General features: G+C 47.8%; 1 protein-coding gene across 3 annotated transcripts in view; it reads right to left on the minus strand.

Moving 5' to 3' along the window:
- Positions 1–22705, minus strand: part of NFASC (neurofascin) — a 199198-nt gene that overhangs the window by 84902 nt on the left and 91591 nt on the right. For all 3 annotated transcript variants that reach the window (XM_011957760.1, XM_011957762.1, XM_011957761.1), the window contains exon 2: positions 20801–20909. The gene's annotated coding sequence lies outside the window, so the exon portion shown is untranslated. The remainder of the gene's footprint in view (positions 1–20800; positions 20910–22705) is intronic.

The raw sequence follows: 22705 nt of genomic DNA on the forward strand, positions 1-22705 counted from the left end.
GAATGCAGTGGCGCCATCTCGGCTCACTGCAACCTCCACCTCCCGGGTTCAAGTGATTCTCGTGCCTTAGCCTCCCAAGTAGCTGGGATTACAGGCACGTGCCACCACACCCAGCTAAATTTTGTATTTTTGGTAGAGACAGAGTTTCACCATGTTGCCCAGGCTGGTCTTGAACTCCTGACCTCAGGTGATCCATCCAGCTCGGCCTCCCAAAGTGCTGGGATTACAGGTGTGAGACACCGTGCCCAGTTCTGAGCTGCACACTTTAAAATGGTTTATGTTATGTTTCACCTCAATAAAAAAGAAAAGTATAATATTGGTCTCCATTATATGCTCATAAAGATGGGACAGAGGATGAAGAGGGCAGGTTATTTGATGTGAGCATATAAGGGCCCTCAGCTCCCCAGGCTGGGCTCACTCAGCATGGAAGATAGGCACATGGTTTGCAACCCTTCCCATCCATTCTGAGGAAATTTCCATCCAAGTCAAAGGAAGGAGTGAATCCACCATCTTTCTGAGTATGAGAGTTCTAGTATTGAGCTCAAAGAACCCAATGCAGAGTGATGGCAGAGATTCCCCTGCCTGAAGGCTGAAGGCTGCCACATCAGCAAGGCTTACAGTTCCCCTGTCCTGATGACCAGGAAGAAAGGTGAAAGGGACAGGCTTGCTAGCCTACAGCAGTCAAGTCCACATTTCCTGTTCAACCTTAGTCATTGCACAGTCTTGCCCTATGGCCCAGTCATGCCACCTCTCAGGTTCCTCTCCCAGGCCTTCCAACCATACCAGAGGTGACGGCTTAGGTGCAGAGAAGTGCAACATCCAGATGCGGGGGTGGTTGGTTCTAGTGAGATCACCCTGCGGAGGACCAGGAAACTCCCACATCCTAGGAGGGAAAGTGAGGAGAGGGGGTAGGTTGAGCCTGAAGAAGAGGGGCCACAGTGATTGTATTCACATGCTGGGAGACACTGTAGAATTTTTCTGTTTAGTTCCACAGGGGCAAAGCTAGGACCAAACAGGAGGATGTTTCAGAGAGACAGGTGCTTCCTTGAGTCACAGGAAGAATTGTCTGATAAATGCAGCCGTGCCACAATACCATTAGTGAAAATTAAACATACTCTAAACACGATATGTTTGAAGGATCCTTTTATATATAATAACACAAGAGGCAGGTTGTAAGGATATAAAATACATGAGAGGAGGGCTCATTGTGGGGGGCAGGGGGAGAGTGCAGAAAAGAACAAAAATAAATACAACAAAGAAATAAATCCTTTGTGGATGGATGGTATACTAAGTACTGGAGAACATGATTAATTCAGCTCTTGCATATCTGAGGTCTCCCAATGCCCCTACACACACACACACACACACACACACACACACACACACACACACACACACTCATCCATACAGGAAGAAAAGAGAATAGAGCTACCTGAAGGTGAGATGTTCTGCCATGTTAAGTACTGTTTCATAAAAACTCCATGGCATTGGTCAGGCGTGTTACTGACAACATTCCCACACAGGAGGAAGGCTGGATGCTTTTCAGAACCATCTGGACACTCTTCAAACATGCAGATTCCTGGGCCCTCAATCTTTTAGGCAGGGGCCAAATCAGGTTGTAGATTATTTTTTAATGCCCTTAGAACCTGTTATCTCACACAGGGATGGTCCACACACATGGGCAACCTGCCTGAACAAAAGGCCTTTAAATTTGCAAGGCTTGTGAGAGATTCAGACTCAAAATGTCCAAGATGGGGGACACACGTGAGTTTGCTAATGATCCGCCTGGTAGAAGACCCCTGGGCATGGTGGTATCTTGTCGAGTTCGAGAGCATTGACTGCGTGGTTAGACCGCCTGGTTTGAGGCCACTTCCTGCTTAAAAGTGCGGGGCGGCGGGGAGGGGGCGGTGCTTGGGCAAGCACTGAGCTTGGAAGCTTTGTATTTATCATCTGAAAAATGGGGATAACAATGGCACCGATCCTAGAGGGCTGCTGTGAGGATTTATCACACAATTCCTATGTAAAGCACTTGGCAAAGCATGGGGCACAGAGCAAACGCTTAACAAATGTCAGCTGCTGCCCCTGAGTAGGTTTGAGATCATAGGGATGAGGCAAGCGTTCTGTCCACCTCCACGACACGGCCACTGTGAGTAGTAAGTGGCTGCAATAATGATGCATCCACGGTCACAGCCCGCTTTGCTGTTTTTCCTTTTCTTCCTGGCCCTGGTTTCTTTCCCCATATTGGGGACCCCTGGTGTTGATTCCACAAGCTGTCCCTGGCAGACGGATGAGATGCCCGTGGCTCCCACGAGCTGTCGCCATCGGGAGCTCCTCACATTCCCGCAGCCACATTCTGGGCAGGCTGTCCTGGTGGTCACAACACATCTGAAGTGACAGGGATGAGAGAACACTGGCAGCATCGAGACATGGCTCAGCTGGCAGCTCTTCATCTCCTGGAGCGGAAGCCATCTCAGTGTTGGGCTGCAGTGGGCAGGGATTCATTCACACAGCCGACCGGGTGGCAGGCATTATTCTAAAGAACACACACATGGACAGGAGACAAAGCCCCTCTGCTCTCATGGAGCTTCCATCCCAGTGGGGAAGACGGTAAATAAATGTCGAACAAAAAATCCAGTAGCAATAAGTGCAACAGAGAAAACATAACTGACCTGCACACGGATGTTTAGCAGCTTTGTTGATAATTTTGCCAAAACCCAGACAGAAGCAACCAGGACGTCCTCCCATCAGTGGATGGAGAAACAGAGGTACATCCAATGGAACATTACTCAGTGCCCAAAAGAAGTGAGCTATCAAGCCGTGGAAGGACATGGAAGAAAGGCACACTACTAAGTGAAGGAAGCCAGTCTGAAAAGGCTGCACACTGTGAGGTTACAACCGCATGACATTCTGGAAAAGGCAAAACTATAGAGATAGTAGAAAGATCTGTGATTGCTGGGGGTGCGGGGTGGGGGATGAATAGAGCACAGAGGAGGATGTCTAGGGCAGTGAAACTTCTCTGTATGATGCCCTAATGGTGGATACTTGTCATTATATAACACATTTGTCCAAACCCATAGAACTCCAAGAGTGAATGTGTCCATGGAGGTTCACCGACTGTAACGAACACGTTAGCATGGTGAGAAATGTTGATAATGGAGGGTGCTGTGCACATGTGAAGATGGGGCGCATGGGAATTCTCTGTACCTTGAACCTAAAATTGCTCTAGAAGTATTTTTTTTAAAGAAGAAAACCACAGTAGTGATTGATGTGATGTGATACAGTGAAGTGAGCGGTCAAGGAAGACCTCACTGTGAGAAGCTGACATCTGACCAAGACCTGAATGGTACAAAGGCACTAATTTTGCAAAGACAGGTCAGAAAAGCATCCCAGGCAGGAAGAGCTGCTTGTGCAAAGGCCCTGTGGCAGGAATCACATTGCCCCATGCAAGAAACTGAGAGAAGCCGGTATGGCTGGAGCTTGGAGGGCACAAGGAGAAGAATGAACAAGTGACGATCAGAGAGACAGAATCCAAGACATGCTCATGGACAGCTCTGAAGGCCAAAGGAAGGAGCTTAAAGCATATTCTAAGCATGACAGGAAGTGGCGGTGGGGTTTGAAGCCAGAGTGACATGGTGAGATTTGCGTGTAAATACTACTCTGGCTGCCACATGGAGGGCAGAATGTCGATGGGCCAGGGTGGAAGCGGGGAGGCCAGGTAGGAGGCTCCACAGCCTCTGAGTGAGGCCAGCCCTCAGTCTGCACTGCAGACACCCCACACTCTTTCAATAAGACCCCCACCCTGTGCAGCCAGCCTCACGGCCACCTCTGGGGTAAAACATAAAATACCCAGAGGGGTGAGGACAGAGCTAAAGATTTCTTAAGAGTCTGTTAGTGCTGGGCACAGTGGCTCACACCTGTAATCTCAGCATTTTGGGAGGCCAAGGTGGACAGATCACTTGAGGTCAGGAGTTTGAGACCAGCCTGGCCAACATGGTGAAATCCCGTCTCTACAAAAATATAAAATATTAGCCAGGTGTGAGGGTACATGCCTGTAATCCCAGCCACTCGGGAGGCTGAGGCAGGAGAATCACTCGAACCTGGGAGGTGGAGGTTTCAGTGAGCCGAGATTGTGCCACTGCACTCCAGCCTCGGTGACACAACGAGACTCCATTAAAAGAAAAAAAAAGAATCTGTTAGTGCTGGGTGATTTGTTTTTCTAAGACCAGCCGAGCGGGCGCAAAAGAACCAGCGGGTAGGCAAGTGTAGGAGCAAAACAGGTTCAAGTTTATTTTGGTCACCTAGCTTCAGGGAAAGAAGGTGGGTAGGGAGAAGTCTGTCGGCCTCCAGCAAAGGAGGCCGGCAGAGTCCCCCGGTGGGGCTCTGGGACGGAGTTCCCACAGTCCCGACATCCCGACAGGAGTGGGGCTGTGAGAAGGCCGCGTGGCTCACTGGCGGAGAGCGGCTTTTCTAGGAGTGGGAGGGCAATAGGCGGGGCAGGGGCGTGTCGGGGGGCGTTCCGCAGGTGCGACCAGGTAAATCTTGGTCTCTTTGGATTGACGTCACCTGGTGCATGCCCAGTTGGTCTGCACCTTCCCGGGTCGCCGGCGGCATTTTCGCACAGCGCGGGTAAAGTTGCTGATGAAGAACCCGGAAGTGCACCATCTTGCCTCCGTTCGTCCAAACACTGGGTTTTCACATTGGGTCTGGTGGGTTTTCTGAAAGTGACTCAGGGGCCTTCCTCAAGGAGGGTTAGGTGGAAGGAGAACAGGTGGGATTCAGGACCCCCTTCCCACTCTCCCCAGAGTTGCCACTGTTTTTATACTGGGGTTTCATATAAGGTTTTATTTGAAGGAAAGACTGCTGAGTGAAAGAAGAACAACAGTAAAGGCAGATTGGGAAAGGAGAGTGACTGACAGAAAGATAGTGTGGGAGGAAAGAACTGGAAACCCTGTGCAGCAGCGTAATGTTCCATATTCAAAAACCCTGTGCCCAGCGGCCGTGACGCATGGGGGGCAATGGCAAAGCATGGGCATGAGGAGGAACACGCCAGGCTAAGGCTGCAGGGCTGGCCTTGGAAAATCCCCCAGGCGTCCCACGCTAGCCTTTGCATTTGTGTTGAGGCCTGGGGTGCCCAGTCTCATCTTCCCCTGTCCCATTTTGGATCACTCCTACTTATACTCCATGCAGACTGAACAGATCACACACTGGCCAGACTCTAGATGACAGTACAGTCCCGACTCACAAGCTCAGCAGCACCCAGCCCAGGACAGTCAGGCTTGCTCAGTGCCGTCCGCTCCCCTATTTCTTCAGTACTGTCCGCTCCCCTATTTCTTGCTGCCACTTTCAACTCAGAACTGACCAGAAAGCCAAATACGTTCCCAAATCAATCACATAAGATGCCCACTTCTAGTTAGCCCATCGCTTCCCAGACACATTTGGAGCCTTCCTTTCACTCATGACAAAGCTTTCCCACTCCCCTGCCTGCCTCTGAGTCTCTGTCAAATGCAGATGATGGTGGCTGACTCCCTTGCTGTAGCAAGCTCTGAATAAATAGCTTCCGCTTGTTCTCATGTGGGTGGTCTTTGTTTACTTCCACACTGTCTTTACGTCAATCACTCTTCTTTTTTTTTTTTTTTTTTTGAGGCGGAGTCTCGCTGTGTCACCCAGGCTGGAGTGCAGTGGCCGGATCTCAGCTCACTGCAAGCTCCGCCTCCTGGGTTTACGCCATTCTCCTGCCTCAGCCTCCCGAGTAGCTGGGACTACAGGTGCCCGCCACGTCGCCCAGCTAGTTTTTGTATTTTTTTTTAGTAGAGACAGGGTTTCACCGTGTTAGCCAGGATGGTCTCGATCTCCTGACCTCGTGATCCGCCTGTCTCGGCCTCCTAAAGTGCTGGGATTACAGGCTTGAGCCACCGTGCCCGGCCACTATCACTCTTCTTTCCTAATCTGCCTTTACTGCTCTCCTTATTTCTCCTAATTCTTTGCCATCTTCCAGGCTCAGGTCAGGTGCTACCTCCTCTGGGAAGTCTCCCTTGGTTTCCCAGCACCATCCCTTCCCACCAAGTCTGGATTAGGTCCTCGTCCTATGTGCTCTTAGAGCATTCTGGAATATGATCACTATAATGAGTGCCATATTTCAGTGTCAATTAATTGTTTTCCCAACTGCATCATGAGTTCCTTGAGGCTAAGACAGTGTCTTGTTCAACCTGCACGACGTCCAGCACACAGAGAACCCTAATACACATTTACTGGCCGCCTAGCCAGCACCCATACTATCCTCCTCCCATCCACAGTGCCCACATTTTTCTTTGGAGAATTCATGTCTACCCCTTTCTCAGAGCAATCCTACACCAATTCCAGGGCTAGGCCCTGATTAGTTTAAGCCAATTACTAGCCTGTCACCACAACAGCTGGTTTAGGAATGGGAATCTCTTCCAGCAAGCAGCAGTGTGATTCATGAAGACTTCTGCTGAGACCTCTGGGAAAGAGGAGCTTCCCCTCTTCTGAAAAAGACCCTGTGGTTATCTCCAGTAAGAGGAGAGGCTGGAGCTGTTAGGGGTGGGAATGGGGGTCTCCATGTGGAATCTGAGGATAACCCAGAAAGCAGAGAGAAGACATAGGAAGACTCAATCCTTCATGTCCTTGTTTGAGTTACTGATTGAGCATTTTCTGAAACAAGCCTTACTGTGGGTTTTTAATTACATATACATTTACATTAACAATTCTCTTTAATTTGTAACCCAGTTAGAGTTGAATTTTCTATCACTTGCAACTGGCAGTGCTTTCAGAATCAGAAATGCCCCTAGAATGCTGGTTGATGCCTACCCTGCTGCCACTTTCTGTATAAAAAAAAGCATCCTTCCTCCTGCCCACCTCTACCTGGATCCAGCCCCAGCTTCCGCATGGATCTGCCCTTGACTATAAAATGTTGCTCTCTCCAGAACTTCCACACTCTCCTCAACTGGCTCTCTGCCTCAGCAGAGGAACCTCTTTAAGTTTCTCCCATCTTTTTTTTTTTTTTTGAAACAGAGTCTCACTCTGTCACCCAGGGTGGAGTGCAATAGCGTGATCTCAGCTCATTGCAACCTCCACCTCCTGGTTTCAAGTGATTCTCCTGCCTCAGCCTCCCAAGTAGCTGGGATTACAGGCACCTGCCACCACGCCCAGCTAACTTTTATATTTTTAGTAGAGACAAGGTTTCACCATGTTGGCCAGGCAGACCTTGAACTCCTGACCTCAAGTGATCCATCCACATTGGTCTCCCAAAGTGCCAGGATTACAGACACGAGCCACCATGACCAGCCTCTCTTATAACAAAAAGATCCTTCTCTGTATCCCACAGCCTCCCTATAAATGCATATTTGAATTTTTTCTCCATCTCTTCTCTTCTGAAAGCTTTTTCTTTTTTGGCTTCTTCCTTTCCCATTCACTCCTCATGCTCCTCTAACTCTCTTCTCCTGACCTCCCACGAGCTGAGTCTAGTGTTCTCAGTCTTTATTTTGCCAAACCTCCTGGAGGTATCAAAAATTGTTAACCACTCCATCTATCCTAACATTCTTTCCTCCTTGGCCTCTGAGACATCACTTTGAGGCCCCGTCTTGGGTCTGGCATTTATAGCCTCCATGGTGGCACTGATAACATGGCTGGATTCTCTTCTTCTGCCTAAAATTCAGTGTCTCCATTGGGCTCATGTGCCCCCATCTCCAGTCCCCATCTTTGCTGGTGGTACCCACCCAAGTCATCCAAGCCAGACACCTGGGAATTGCCTTTAAAACCCACCCCTTTTCTTTTAAAGGGTGTGCCTTTAAAAGCCCACACCCAGGCATCAAGGCCCTCAGACTGCCTATTTCCCAATGCTGCTCATTCCATCTCCCCCACACTCTTCCCATCTCACCTTTCGCATACATGTCTCACACACTCTGGCAATAACCTCCTAGTTGGTCTCCTCCATCCAATCCATTCTCCATATTGTGATTACAGTGACTTTTCTAACCCCCTGATCTGATAATGTCAGTGCTCCTCCGAAAACCCTTCCATATCATCCCATTAATCTATAAGATCAGACCCATGCTTCTGAGCACAGCACTCAAGGTTTTTGGAGATCAGGCTCCTGCAGGTCTGTCCAACCGCCCCCCCCACCCTCCCACCACCAACCCCAAATGCTTTTTAACTGCACGCTGTAGCACACCATCTGTGCCTCCATACCTTACACATGTGATCCTCTGTGCCTGGAAGGATCTTTCCTCCTTGCATGTGATCAGTTCCTACTCAGTCTTCAAGACTCTGCTCAGATATCTGCTGAGTGAAGAATCCTGCACTCCCGCTGTGACAGTCGACCACAAACCTGCCTCTCTGGGGCACGTGGCACACTGCAGTAAAACTATGTTGAAACTAAAGGTGGGAAACATCTGTAAACATCCAGATAGTGACTATCTTAGGCTTTGGGAGGCACGCGGTTTCTGTCACGACTACTGAACTTTACCTTCGCAGTGTGAAAGCAGCCACAGACAGTGAGTGAACAGGCGTGTCTCTGTTCCAATAAAACTGTACTGACAAAAACAGGCAGATACTGGTCTGGACTTGGCCCAGAGGCTGTAGTTTGCTAACTTCTGACTTAATTTTTCTCCCCACTTCGTGAAATTATTCTTTTTTTCTTTTTTTTTTAAATGCCTTTCGCAAACACTGTCAATCTTTGTGAAATTCTTGAGGCTGACATCGTGTCCTGTTCATTCTTGTGTGCCCAGTGGCCAGCATAGTCCCTGGCAAGGAATATTTATGGAATGGGAGATCCAAGTAAAGGTTTCAATCCTGCCACTTATCTTTTACATTTTACTTGTTTTCCAAGCCTTTAAAAAATCTCAAAAATGGAAATAAATATTACCTCATTACTGACTTTTTCAGATGGTTGTTATAAGAACTAAGTGAAATACTGCACAGGAACATAAAGCTGTTTTTACTTTTTCTTATTGCATTCCTTCCTGACAAACTCAAGTGACATCACTAAAAGCAAGACCTTTATGTTTTCTCTGAATATAGGGTAAACCTGACCCAAGGGAGGCCTATATTCTGCCTGTCAGGGGCTGCTCTGGGGCTTAGCTGCAGGCCACACTCTGCCTTATAGTATCCCCTTATTCTGGGAGTGAAGCCCAGAGTAAGGTTGCTCAGCCCATGTCTCCTCTCCCACTTCACTTCACTTGCCTTCTTCCAGATTCCTCAGGTGGCCCTGGTCAGAGTGAGAGAGAAAAGGGGATATCATGATAGAAGGATGGTTTAATGTTCTCCAAAGCCTGTTGAGGACTGTTTTTGTGTTAGAATAGGATCAGATGACTGACTGGTAGTAAATACAAGAAGAAGGATGGCATCAAGGTTTCTGATTGGGAAACTGGACTAGGATGACTCTAATAATTGACACCAAGAATACAGAAGGGAGAGTAAGTCTGGTAGTCACCAGGGTAAAGGGAGATCACAAGCGTGGAACAGAATATATTCAGTTTGAAACGTCTAAGAGCCATGAATGAAACAGTTCTTCAGGTATTCCAAGGTTGTGCGCATGAATTACTGCCTAGGGATACACCAATAGATTGCTGCTACCAAGGCCGCATGCCAGCAATTAGTTCTTAAAATAAACTAATCAAATGACTAGAATAGTACTACAAGAACCAACTGAGAGACACATTCACACATCACTGCCACAGGAAATTGTGGGGGAACAAAGAGATAATAAAAGCCCAACAGAGCCAATGCAAAACTCAGCCATTCTGCATTGGATTAAAAAAATGCAGCAGGGCTTATTACTACAGCTGCCTGGAAACAACTTGTTCAGGACTGAGAGAGAGGAGCTGAAATAGGAGGAAATAGAAGTATACAGAATTAAGGAGTATGCATGAACTCTTTTCAGATCTCTCCTGGAAGGATCTTTCCTTCTTGCATGTGATCAATTCCTACTCAGTCTCAAGACTCTGCTCAGACACCTGCCGAGTGAAGAATCCTGTGCTCCTGCTGTGCCGCTCGACCACAAATCTGCCTCTCTGGGGCATGTGGCACATTGCAGTAAAACTATGTTTAAACTAAAGGTGGGAAACATCTGTAAACGTCCATTCTCCACACCCCGCCATCCACCCCATCCCCCTGACCCATGTGAACTTAGCCAAGGCAGGGAGAGGCAGGCTAGGCCTGCTGAGTGCTATCAATGGTTAAACACACAGCCCCTCACTCCTCTTTAAAAAAAAGATCTTATTTTTTTTAAAGAATCTGTAAAGAGTTCAGATTTATCCCTCATTGGGTTAGAGGGTTCCATGTGGACAGGCAGCAGCTCCTTTTAATTGGAACTCATGATCATATGTATTTGTCAAGAAATTTGTTCCTAATACAAAGTAATAATGTTTGCAGAGCAGCTCAGGTTATTAACACTATAATGACTACATTCTCACTCATATTCTGTTTTTTTTTTTTTTTCTTCTTGAAGAATAAAGAACCAGTGTGTGTCCTGCCTGGGCCTAGCCTCTATCACATTTGTCTTGGCAGAAAAAGTCATCCAGGAATCTGAGGGATAAAATCTGCCTTCTCAGAGCAGCCCTCAAGCCCCTGTATGACCCAGCTCCTGACTCCCGTGTGGCTTCTTCTCTCCCAGCATCTGCCCTCCTATATCCCCACACCAGCCTCCAGACCTTGGACCACCCTGTATAGGCCATGTGCTTTCTGCACCTCCTGCCATCTCTGCTCACAATTTGCTGATGCCAGAAATGCTATTCTCTTCCTTCTCCACAGTGAAAATTCCCTTTCTCCAAGGCCCTAAGTGGGCCACCCCTCCATAACAGGGTCCATGCCTTCCTACTGAAAGTAAGTGGCAATTTCTCTTGTGCTTCCTAGCATGCCCCATGCTCTGTTCCAGTGGTCATTTCCTCCTGCCTCATGGGATGAGTTTCTTATTCCCAAATCCATCTCCTGCATTGGACTTTGAGGTTAAGCTCAGAGTCCATGTCTTGTCTCCCCTGAGACAGTATAATAAATACTCATGGGATGAGTGAACAGCCATCCTATCAGATACTTCCTATTACTGGGAGATATTTCAATAGCTCATCAATGAATCAGTATAAATCCTTGGTTGCTATAACACTGGATAGATCTGTTGTACAGTATAAGCTTGAGTAATAACAGCAGCAGCAACAACCTAACAATAACATCTAACCAGCATCCTGTCCCTGCAGCAGAGCCTGCCCCGGCTCAGCAGATATGCTCATCTTTCTTTGTCAAATCTTCCCCTGCTGACTCTCAGAGCTTTCTGTCTGACCTGTCAGGGCCACACTCAGTGTCACCCTATTTGCTCCACTCCACGACTCTCAGAATTGAGAGATTCAGACACCCCAGGCAGCAGCCTCAGAATTGCCAACACCTCCATTCTCAGTCTCTTCCTTTCTTTTTCATCCTGAGCTCTGGCTTAGCTGCACTGGGTTCTGAAATCTGCCTTCAGCCCAGGGATTGGCCGGGCATGACTGAGGGCCGCCGTCCCCTGCTTCCCCTCCTGCCCTCTGATCCCCGTGGCCACCTCCCTTCCATCTCTCCCATCCTAAGGAAGGAATGATGCAACAGATGGAGACCCAGCCATGCTCCATTCCTTCCAGCTCACAGGCATCTGAAGGCCAAGGCTGTGAGTCTCCTAGGAAACTCAAACTGTCCCCTATTGATGCTTAGCCTAAGGAGACAGAACACCAAGCAAGCGGAGAAAGAGGGATCCCTGGAAGAAAATAAGATTAGAAGGGGAAGAGGCAAGGAGGGACTCCACAGCTCCCACTCCCCAGAGCACCTGCCACAAAATGATACATCACCACATCTCCTCCTTTATCACAGACGAAATGATCCCATGTCTCAGCATCTCCTAAGAAAGTCAGTCTGCCCACACAATCCTCCTGCCTCCCCTTTTGGAAGAGGCAGTAACTATACCAAACTTTCCAGGGCAGGACTCACCAGCCTGTTTCAGGACCTGGGCCTCCCCCACACTCAGAGAGAGAAACCCAGTTCCTGGCCAGTGTCAGGTCAACCAGTCGTCGTCTTCTAGAATTTTCACTTAGCCCAGGAAACCTTGTATATGGGATTTGACTCCCCGCTTTCCCCTCCTCCCTCTTCAGGGTTGGAGTGGGGTGGTCTCCATCTGCTTGGTGGCTGTGTTTCACGCTTGGCTCCCTTTCATTGTCAGGGGGAGAGATCTGGGAGGAGTGAGGGGCTGTGTGTTTAACCATTGATAGCACTCAGCAGGCCTAGCCTGCCTCTCCCTGCCTTGGCTAAGTTCACATGGGTCAGGAGGAAGGGGTTGAGGGCGGGGTGCGGGGAATGGTATCAGGTGGTCCTAATTCCCTCCTGGGGAGGGGGTGGAGGGGGACACCTGGTTTTAGGATTAGGGATTTGGCTGAAAAACAGCTGTTTCCTGCTCAACACTGGGAACTAATCTATAGATTGAAACCCAAACCTCTTGGCCATTATTAAGCTGGGGAAGAGGGAAGTGTTGGGAAAGAAGAAAGGGACTTTTCCCGCCAGGTGACCACCATGAAGACCTAGTGAATACCTCGGATTCACACCAGGCTCTCTAGGGGCGAAAGCTCTTTATGAGGCACCATGTTATTCATAAGCCACCAGCAGGACCAAAGCCCCACAAGAAGCCTGAACCCACCAATAAAGTGCAGCCATTTCTAGGGTGGGAGGTGCCTGCATTTCACTGCCACACCACAACTAGCTGCGTTATCAAGCCATATAGCTTGGACACAGAGACGTCTGTGTTCTTTGTTGTAACTCCATGTGTGGGACTGCCACAAATCTTTTAACCATCCACTTGTTATGGACCTTTAAGTTGTTTTTCTTTATTTCCTCCCCCATCACAACAATGCTACAACTCACGTCCCTGCATTTATATCCCTAAATATGGAGAAAGTGTGGTTGCTGCTTCATGCTGTCTCTTTGACTCAAGGCTAATTAACTGGAGCTTGGCACACTGCAGCCTGGCACAGCAAGGAAGCCCAAGGTACATAGGTGTCCCTCGTCTACAGCCCAGCTTTGTCGTTGACACCCACACCACATAGACTGGCAGTCATTGGGTACACTGGGGAGGACAATCACCAATGCTACAATCCAGCCAGCCTTCTACGGTCTTTGGGGCTGTGGTCATTACTGCTTACTCATTCATGCTCTGAGGGGCAGGACTAGGAAACATGCATGAAATGGAAAAGGTGCTCAAATGTAGTCAGTATACCCTCCCGATTAGCTGACCCAACATCCTGTGAAGGGCTGGCTTAAATAAGATTTGTGGTTATCTGTGAGTGGATGTATTCAGGCCCTACTCCCTGGCCCTGCTAGTCACTGACAGCCTGACCAGTCTCCTGCCATATAAAGATTAGCAGGTAAAACAGGATGTAAAGAAAACAAAAGTCAAGGTGTTACCGCTAGGGTGTATTGCCTGCCTCCACCTGCTGAAAAGCAAGACGCGAACTCCCTCCTCTGGGGAGGAATTCTGACTCCACCACCATGGAGAAGAGCCCCCACCTCTCTACAATTCAAGAAGCCAGCTTCTCACTTGCCTTGGCTCCCTGTCTGCTCCCCTCAGGGAGGAAGTTTTCACAGCAATTAGACACACATCCTTCTTCACAGCTGGAGGGAGAGGCTTGTGAAGTTCCCCAACCCCCTCCCGGCTCCAAGTGGGTGGAGAAGGCGTGGGGTATCAAGGCGTCAGGCAGTAGCTGTCTCCAGGGGCTCTGTCATTAAAGAAGAGTGGTCAGAGGGAGGGGGATGGTGAGGTGGGGCATGATAATCTTGCGTGACAGGTCCCTAAGGGCGGGGACCCAAGATTTGGAAAGGATAAGGAGGAGGGACCCAGGTGGGAGGGAGTAAGCAGCTGAAGGTAGAAGTCCAGAAAGGGGCCTTGGAATTAGCATTAGAAGGTCTAGGGCTCTTCAAAAGGTCAAACAAAGAGCTACCGTATGACCCAGTAATTCCGTCAGATGAATAAGCAAAATGCAGTATATCCATACAGAGGAATATCACTCAGCCATAAAAAGAAATGAAGTACTGATGTGGCGAACTCTCAAAACATCTTGCTAAAGAGAAGAAGCCAGACACAAAGACCGCACATTGTATGATTCCATTTATAGGAAATGTCCAGAATAGGCAAATCTCTAGAAAACAGACTAGTGGTTGCCTAGGGCTGGGGGTGGAGGTGGGGAGAGGAGTGACTAACAATGACATAGATTCTTGCCGGGGGGAGCTGGGAGTGGTGACAAAAATGTCCTAAAATCCATTGTGATGATGGTTGCCCAAGTCTATGGGCACTAGAAATCACTGAATTATATCTATCTATCTATCTACCTACCTACCTACCTACCTACCTACCTACCTACCTACCTACCTACCTATCTATCTATTTATTTATTTATTTTTGATATGGAGTCTCCCTCTGTCGTCCAGGCCAGAGTGGTGCCATCCTGGCTCACTGTAACCCTGCCTCCAGGGCTCAAGTGATTCTCCTGCCTCAGCCTCCCGAGTAGCTGGAAATACAGGCACCCGCTGCCATGCCCAGCTAATTTTTGTATTTTTAGTAGAGATAGGGTTTCACCATGTTGATCAGGCTGGTCTCGAACTCCTGACCTCAAGTGATCCACCCGCCTCAGCCTCCCAAAGTGCTGGGATTACAGGTGTGAGCCACTGTGCCCAGCCTGAATTCTTTAATTTATATAGTAAATATTATAACATGAATTGTCTCTCAATAAAGCTGTCATTTAAAAATAGTAATAAGGCAAGGCACTGTGGCTCAAGCCTGTAATAATCCCAGCACTTTAGGAGGTGGAGGTGGGTGGATTGCTCGAGTCTAGGAGTTCAAGACCAGCCTGGGCAACAAGACAAAACTTCACCTCTACAAAAAATACAAAAATTAGCTGGGCATGGCGGTGTGTGGCTGTGGTCCCAGCTACTCAAGAGGCTGAGGCGGGAGGATCACTTGAGCCCAGGAAGCTGAGGCTGCAGTGGGCTGAGATTGTGCCACTGCACTCTAGCCTGAACAACAGAGTGAGACCCGCTCTCAAAAAAAAGAAAAAATATATATATACATATATATACACACATACATATATACACACATAATATACATATATACACACACATATATATACATATATACACACATAATATACATATATACACACACATATATATACATATATACACACATAATATACATATGTACACACACATATATATACATATATATGAAAAAAGAATTACATAAGGACTTGGAAGGCTTTGTTAGAAAAAAACTATGATACTTTGAAAAGGAAAATGGATAAATTTATACATACAGTTTCAAATGTTCAAAGGAATTAAATTAACTAAGTTTATTGATGAAACCAACCAAATGATTGCTAAAATCTATAAGATTCATGAAGAAAACTCTAAAACTTGTTGATTGAAGTAAAAAGTTTAAGGAGTAATTAGGTTTGGGGATTTGTAATTTGAATATATTGAAGAATGGTTAATTAAAAAAAAAAAGACCTAGGGCTAAGGTCTTGTATGTCACCTTGAGCAAGTCACAAACTGTCTGGTCGGTCTCTGTCTCTATAGTAAATTATAAATTGCTGTACAAAAGGAAGGTGGCTCTAGAATGGCCAGAAACCTCTCCCTCCCTGAGCAGCTTTCCCAAGAGGTATCTGTGCAACCCCACCAGCCATCATTATTTCCAAACCCAGCTTCCTCACCCTGGGCCCTGCCAGGCTCCCTGAGTGGGGTGTCCATTTGAAATCCAGACCATTGTCCACCCGAGGACCCACGATCTGGACACATCTGCTCATGACATCACTCAAATCAAGCTGCTTATTCTCTCCTCTACTGGGCAGATTGCAAGCCTAGTTTCAACAGATGGTAGTCCTAAAGCCATTTGAAAACCATAGGCTGAGCTCGAGCAGGGAAAAAAAGAGGGGCAAGACTACAGCAGAAGAAACTTGGGTTGGGGAAAAGAGAAATGACTTTCAGTCCCTTAACCAGATTACGAGCTTCTTGAGGGCAAAAGAAGAGTCTTTTACTCTTTCTTTGACCCTTCACAGAAGCGAGTATTAACTCAAAGCAGAACAGGGCTGGGCTTAATAAACTGGTGAATGACAAACTAGCTAGGAAGCCATGCAGACCAGGGGAAACATACCAGACAAGATGCAGAGATTTAGTCTCATTTTTTTCGCAGCCACACACACCTGAGTTTCCATCCCACCTGGCCATTTACCTGCTACATGGTCTTCCGCGGTTTACTCTCTGTCTCTGAGTCTGTTTTCTTGCCTTTAAAAGTGAGATAAATGCACTTATTTATTACAAGGTTGCTGTGACAATTCCTAAATGATGTACATATATAGCATCTAATCCAAGGCCTGGCACATAGTTGGCATTCAAAAACTATTGGTCCTTTCTTCGCCTGTAATCCCAGCACTTTGGGAGGCCGAGGCAGGTAGATCATGAGGTCAGGAGTTCAAGACCAGCCTGGCCAACACAGCGAAACCCTGTCTCTACTAAAAATACAAAAATTAGCCAGCTATAGTGGCGGGCACCTGTAATCCTAGCTACATGGGAGGCTGAGGCTGGAGACTCACTTGAACCTGGGAGGCGAAGGTTGCAAGGAGCCAAGATTGCACCATTGCACTCCAGCCTGGGTGACAGAGCAAAACTCCATCTCAAAACAAAACAAAACAAAACACAGCAAACAAAATAAACAATTGGTCCTTTCTCCTCTCCCCCAAGTTATAGCTGGTATACTGATTTGTGATAAGGCTTTGGACAAGATGGGGTTTCACATCTACTTTATAGATCTACAATGTAGATGAAGCCTGTGCAGACACCATACCCTAGCTCTATACCTAAGAAATTATTGTTTACTCTTAGAGCCAACATGATTATCTGTACCGGCAGTCTACTTTAGACCAGAGAGAAAGGCCCCAGGCCAGCCAAATCCCCTCTGGGCTCCCCTCTCTCCTGCCTTTGCCATGGTTTCTACAAGCAAAGCACTCCACACCAGCTTCTTCCACCAATGACCCATGAGCTCTGACATCAACCAAACAGCTGGAGTCAGCCCCAGAGACCAAGCTGGGTCTTCTGAAGTGACATCCATTCGGCTGCCAATATTGGTTTAGCTGCTGATATTCCAAGGATAGCACATCCCCGGTTGCATTTTTAAAATTCCTGTCTAATGTGATAAGCGGGAGCACAGGGAGGAAAGAACGAAGACAGCAGGAGGGAGCAGCACCTGTTCCTTCCCTCCCTCCCTGCAGCCTTCTGCATTTACATCCCATACAGACATCAGTCTGGATCCAACTGCTATCCTGGCAGGCTTCTACAGGCTGGAGGAGATGTGAAAATACAGGAGGCATGGGGGAGGGGAGGTGGGAGCAAAAAGGGGGAGGCAGCAGACAGAATGAGGATTTTCCTGAGTTATAAGATACACCAATTGTCTAGAAGTCTGGTTGCAAAGCGCTGGCGGCTACAAGTGCTTATACCAAAGACTCTTAGCTCCAGTGGTGTGGAAGAAACCTTGGTGTCCTATGCCCTGGAAGGGTCTCCCTTTGCTAGAGCATATGGTCCTCTTATTAGAAGCTCACAGGTGACATGCTGTTTCAAACCTCACAGTCCAGCCTCTGGTGGAAAGGTGGGCTTAGCAAGGTAGCAGGAAAGGCTGAGAGGGGTCTAGACATGATTGCATCACTGCAGCAGAAAGGAGTAAACAGCACAAGCTGTTAGGGCAGTAGCTTTCACTCATATCCCCCACACTCACCCTACAGGTCTTGGTGCCCACAGGAAAATGGGGCTAAGCACGGGGGCTGCCTCAGGTGCCTGGAATCAGTTTGGGGGCAGCAGGTGGGCAAGACAGTTCCTAATGAAGCTCCATGGCCCCACCCTCAGTGATCCACAGCTGTGTGTCCTGGGCCCATGCTGTCCGAGGGGGCCTGTGTCAATGTTTCTGGAGAGAGGAGGCCCAGCTTCCCTCGGACAGGCAGAGGGACTTAGGAGTGTGAGTGCAATTAACCAAATAGACCCATTTGGGAAATTGAAGGCCTGGGGAAGCTCAGTGGTTTCTCTGCCTTGCATCAGAGGGCCAGTGTCTGCTTCCTGTGATGGGAAGTGACAGGGAGTGGACGTACTGGGGGTGGCGGGAGGGAAGGGGAGAGATGAAGCCTGGAAGCCTGAGCATGGAGGGTGCTGCATGCTGGAGTGGGAGGAAGAAGGAGGGGTGGCTCAGGAGCAGACACCTGGGGCAGCTCCATATGGCAGTGGTTTCCAACAAAGGGAGAAGACGCAGATAAATGGAGGGCTTCCTCCTTAGGCGGTTTCAAAGTCACACCTGGAGCCCCAGGGAACACTTGTACAGAAACAACTATGCGTTGTTTCCAGTGAATCTTGGAATGAGCCACCCTAAATACACAGCCAGCCCCAAACCCAAATGGTTGCCACACAGGTGCCAGAGTTGGACCACAGGATTTGAATCCCAGCCTTTTCTTAGATGGGGGGCTTTGGGTAAGTTCCTTAACCTCTGTGTACTTTTATTCTGCCATCAGTAAAACACGGGTAATAATGGGCCCTACTTCATGGGGCCGCTATGGGAGGATAGAGTGCAGGGCACAGTGCCTGGTGCATGGGGAGTGCTGAGATGCTGATTACTATAATGACGACTGTTATCATCATCTACAGAAGCCTGGGTCAGCCTTCCTTCTCTCAGAACTTACTGTACCCTCAACAGCCATATGTCCTGCTGGCAAGTAGTCTCTGCAGTCTTTCTTATTTCTTTTTTAAGGTTCCTCTGTGTGTCTGAAAGTCCTTTGATAGGTACTCCTCCTTCATGATTTGTGGGTGCTTCAGACTGGAGGAGGCAGTGTGACATCACAGCGAGGAAAACAGTCTACAATTCAGGGCATCCAAGTCCAGTAGGGGCTCTTTTGCTAATTAGTTTTGCGAAACCTTGGGGGAAATAACTTCTCAGAGAGCCTCAGTTTATTCATCAATCAAATGGGAATGATGACAGCAGCCTTGCTCATATCACTGAATTGTGTTGACAGTCAAATGATACAATTAATGTAAATGGAAACACTATTAAAAGGATTAAGGTCAGAACCGATATTCGATTTTGCTGGTTAGACTGGCAGTGTCCAGAAGCACAAGCCAGAATGAAGTTATTCTGGTCAGGCAGGAGGTGGCAGGGCATGACTCCGTGGCAGCCATGTCTGCTGTCACACAGTAGGGCTGCTGTCATCAGAGAAGGCAGCCCCCCTGGGTTCCTTAGGTGGGGATCTGGTCAGGCTACCTAGAGTGAATGTTCCAAGAGAGCTGTGGAGGGACAGGGATGGAGAGTGCGGAGGGTGCATGGGAAAGTGCCAAGAGCGGGGGCATGGTGACACAGAGCTGCACTAACTCCGTCTAGTTTCATATATACTTCGTACCCATTTAAATAAACAGGTGCACCGCTTTTGCAATCACACTCCTTCATGTGTAGTAAAAGAATGGCATGCCACACCCCGCCCCCACCGCCCCTGCCAAAACACACACTAAGTCAGTATGTTCAAGTTCAAGGTTTAGTAACAATGACAGGGTGAAAAAGCCCTAAGTCAGATGAATTTCCCAGGTAGGCTCTGAAACCTGACACTGTTCTGAGATAAGTGGTAGCCCTAAAAGGGCCCACACAAGAAACTACCTTGATAAAACAAGTATATCTGAATTGCCATTGACATGAGAAATCATAATAACCCTCATTGATTAAACACCACGTGCCAGGCACTCTGCAGGCTCTTTAGCTGTTTATATATTTACTCTTTAATCTTTACACAAAATGTTGGTTATTTTCCCCATTGTATGAACTAGGAAATGGAGGCCTAGAGGGGTTCAGCGTTCCCAAGGTCACAAAGCAAGTGGATCTGGAATTCCAGAAGATGTGTCTGGATCCCAAGTCCATGTCATCAGCGCTCTCAGCTTCCACTTTTCAACCCTCTCCACGCCCCTCCCCCCAAATCCCAACTCTTTCTGGGAGGACAAAAGGCTCCAAGAGAGGGAGGTGGCGTGAGAAAGACACCTTCCATGAGGTAGAGATGCCCAAACTCAAAGAATCAGGAAATCTTGCCCTGCTCAGGCCTCCAGCCCAACCCTCCTAGCCCAGCAGCCTCCAGGAGGCCAGTCTGTCACTATTGCCCATGACTGCTCTGTTAAAATTGCAGCCCTCAGTTGTCATGTGTCCTCCCCTGCTACTGAGACCTGAGAGTAAAACAGGAGTTGCTGGGAGTGGCAGCAAAATCTAACCCAGAATGGAACAAGGCAGACCCTGGGCACAGGGCATGACTTAGTGCTGTGGGCCTCAGCTGCTTACTGCGCCTGGACAACTGTCCATCTGCCAGGGCCTAATGCCCTGCCCAGGGCAGGGGTTCTCGGACTGTCGCCCATATGCCAGGGCTGTCACTCAGGAGCTCCCAGGTGGTGGAGGCCCAGGCTAAGTAGGGTATGGGCCACCAACAAAGTTGTTTCCCAATTTTTCAATTAGGTGGACACTGGGACAATGCCAGCACTAATGTTGGCTGACTGTCCCTGCCAGGGAAGGCTTAAACACTACCCTTACCAGCCTCCTTGCAAGGAGAACCTTGGCATGCAGTTCTGTGGCAACTCAGGGCTTCTATCTCTGGGGAGAAAAAAGGAGATGCCTCTCGGAAGATTCCTGGGGCCCTTATCAAAGAGAAGGGGCAGGAGGCAAGAATGTCCCCTCACTCTCACCCCTCCAATGACACATACCCCAGGCCCAAGTCCTACTTACCCTCTCTGCCTCATTCAGCCTCCTCCTTGCAACACCAGAGGAGGCTCCGTTCCAGGCTGCAGAGGGAAGGTAAACTCCAGTGTCCCAAATTGCGCATAAGTCAATCAACCTGTCTCAAGCAAGCACAAAGGAGAACCCCAGGGTTACTCTAAGAAAGGAAAAAAGGAAGAAAAAAAAAAAAAGGCTTTGTGGTTCGCAGCTTGCTCATTCACTGGAAAAATTACATCTTTGCCCACATCCATTTGTAAAGTTTTGCACAGCATAACACCATCTTTGTTCAAAGAAGTTCAAAGCACTCTGGGGGGGTGGGGGAAGGACCGATCCTGCAAGGGTGATTCTCTCTCATCCGTAAGATCATTTCTTAGTGCCCCTGACACCACAGTCTAATTGCTGATTCCCTATTCACCTCAAGAAGTTCAGCCGTATCTCGAAGAATCTCTCCTACACCAGGGGAGAATTTACCCATAATCATCTCATTAATGTTTTAGCTTCCTAGGAGAACTACGTTTTTCTTCCCTGTCTATAGATAAGCAAACCAAGTTCACCATAAATAAATCCATAACACATTGAAAGGGGATCCAATTTTAAGGTCAGGAGATGCGAATTTTAAATCCTAGCTTGTTTTGTCATTTAGAGTAGGACACTTCTCTATGTGTGACTCAATTTCTTAAACGGTAACATGGGGAGAAGGCATGGCAGAGTGGATCAGAGCATTAGTTAGTGGGGTTCAAGTCCAGTTCTGAACAATTGTATAACCTTTCTAGGTTGTGATAACATATTCCATTCAGTCATTTGTTATAACATTAAAATGTATATGCAGGAGGTTGGGCATGTTGGCTCACACCTGTAATCCCAGCACTTTGGGAGGCCGAGGAGGGCAGACCACTTAAGGTCAGGAGTTCGAAATCAGCACGGCCAACATGGTGAAACTCTGTGCCTACTAAAAATACAAAAATTAGCTGGGCACACCTGTAGTCCAAGCTACTTGGGAGGCAGAGGCAGGAGAATGACTTGAACCCGGGAGGCAGAGGTTGTAGTGTGCCAAGATCGTGCAACTGCACTCCAGCCTGGGCAACAGAGTGAGACTCCATCTCCCTCACCAAAAAATTGTCTGCAGGAAATGGTGTAATCCACCCTTGTAGAGGTGAATGTGGCAATAGCTATCTAAATAAGTATGCATTTACTCTAACCCAAAATCCCAATTCTAGGAATCTATTCAAAATATATCCCATATGCCCACAATCCCAAGGTTCTCATTAAGTGAAAAACACATGATAGAAAATAATGTTTAATATGCTACTATTTATTTAGGAAAGAGAGGAGGAATGCAAAAATATACATGCATTTGCTTATAGTTTTAAAAAAGACAATAAAATGATGAAGCATAAAATGCGTTTTAAAAGACCTACAGGGGCCAGGCGCAGTGGCTCACGCCTGTAATCCCAGCACTTTGGGAGGCTGAGGCAGGCGATTTCCTGAGCTCAGGAGTTTGAGACCACCCTGGGCAACATGGTGAAACTCCGTCTCCACTAAAATACAAAAAATTAGCCAGGCGTGGTGGCTCACACCTGTAATCCCAGCTACTTGGGAGGCTGAGGCATGAAAATTGCTTGAATTCAGGTGGCAGAGGTTGCAGTGTGCCAAGATCACGCCATTGCACTCCAGCCTGGGCGACAGACCGAGACTCTGTCTCAAAAAACAAAAACAAAACAAAACAAAAAACAAAAAAACAAAACACACACACACACAGACAAACAAAAACAAAAACAAAAAAACACCCTACAGGGAGAGGGAGACATGAAGTGCAGGGGACAGACAGAAGCTGGACTTTGAATAGACCTTGTTACATGGATTTGCTTTGGACTATGTAATTATTTGACATAATTACAAAACATAATTTAAAAA

Source organism: Colobus angolensis, unplaced genomic scaffold, assembly GCF_000951035.1.
Source record: "Colobus angolensis palliatus isolate OR3802 unplaced genomic scaffold, Cang.pa_1.0 Scaffold449, whole genome shotgun sequence".
Lineage (NCBI taxonomy): Eukaryota > Metazoa > Chordata > Mammalia > Primates > Cercopithecidae > Colobus > Colobus angolensis.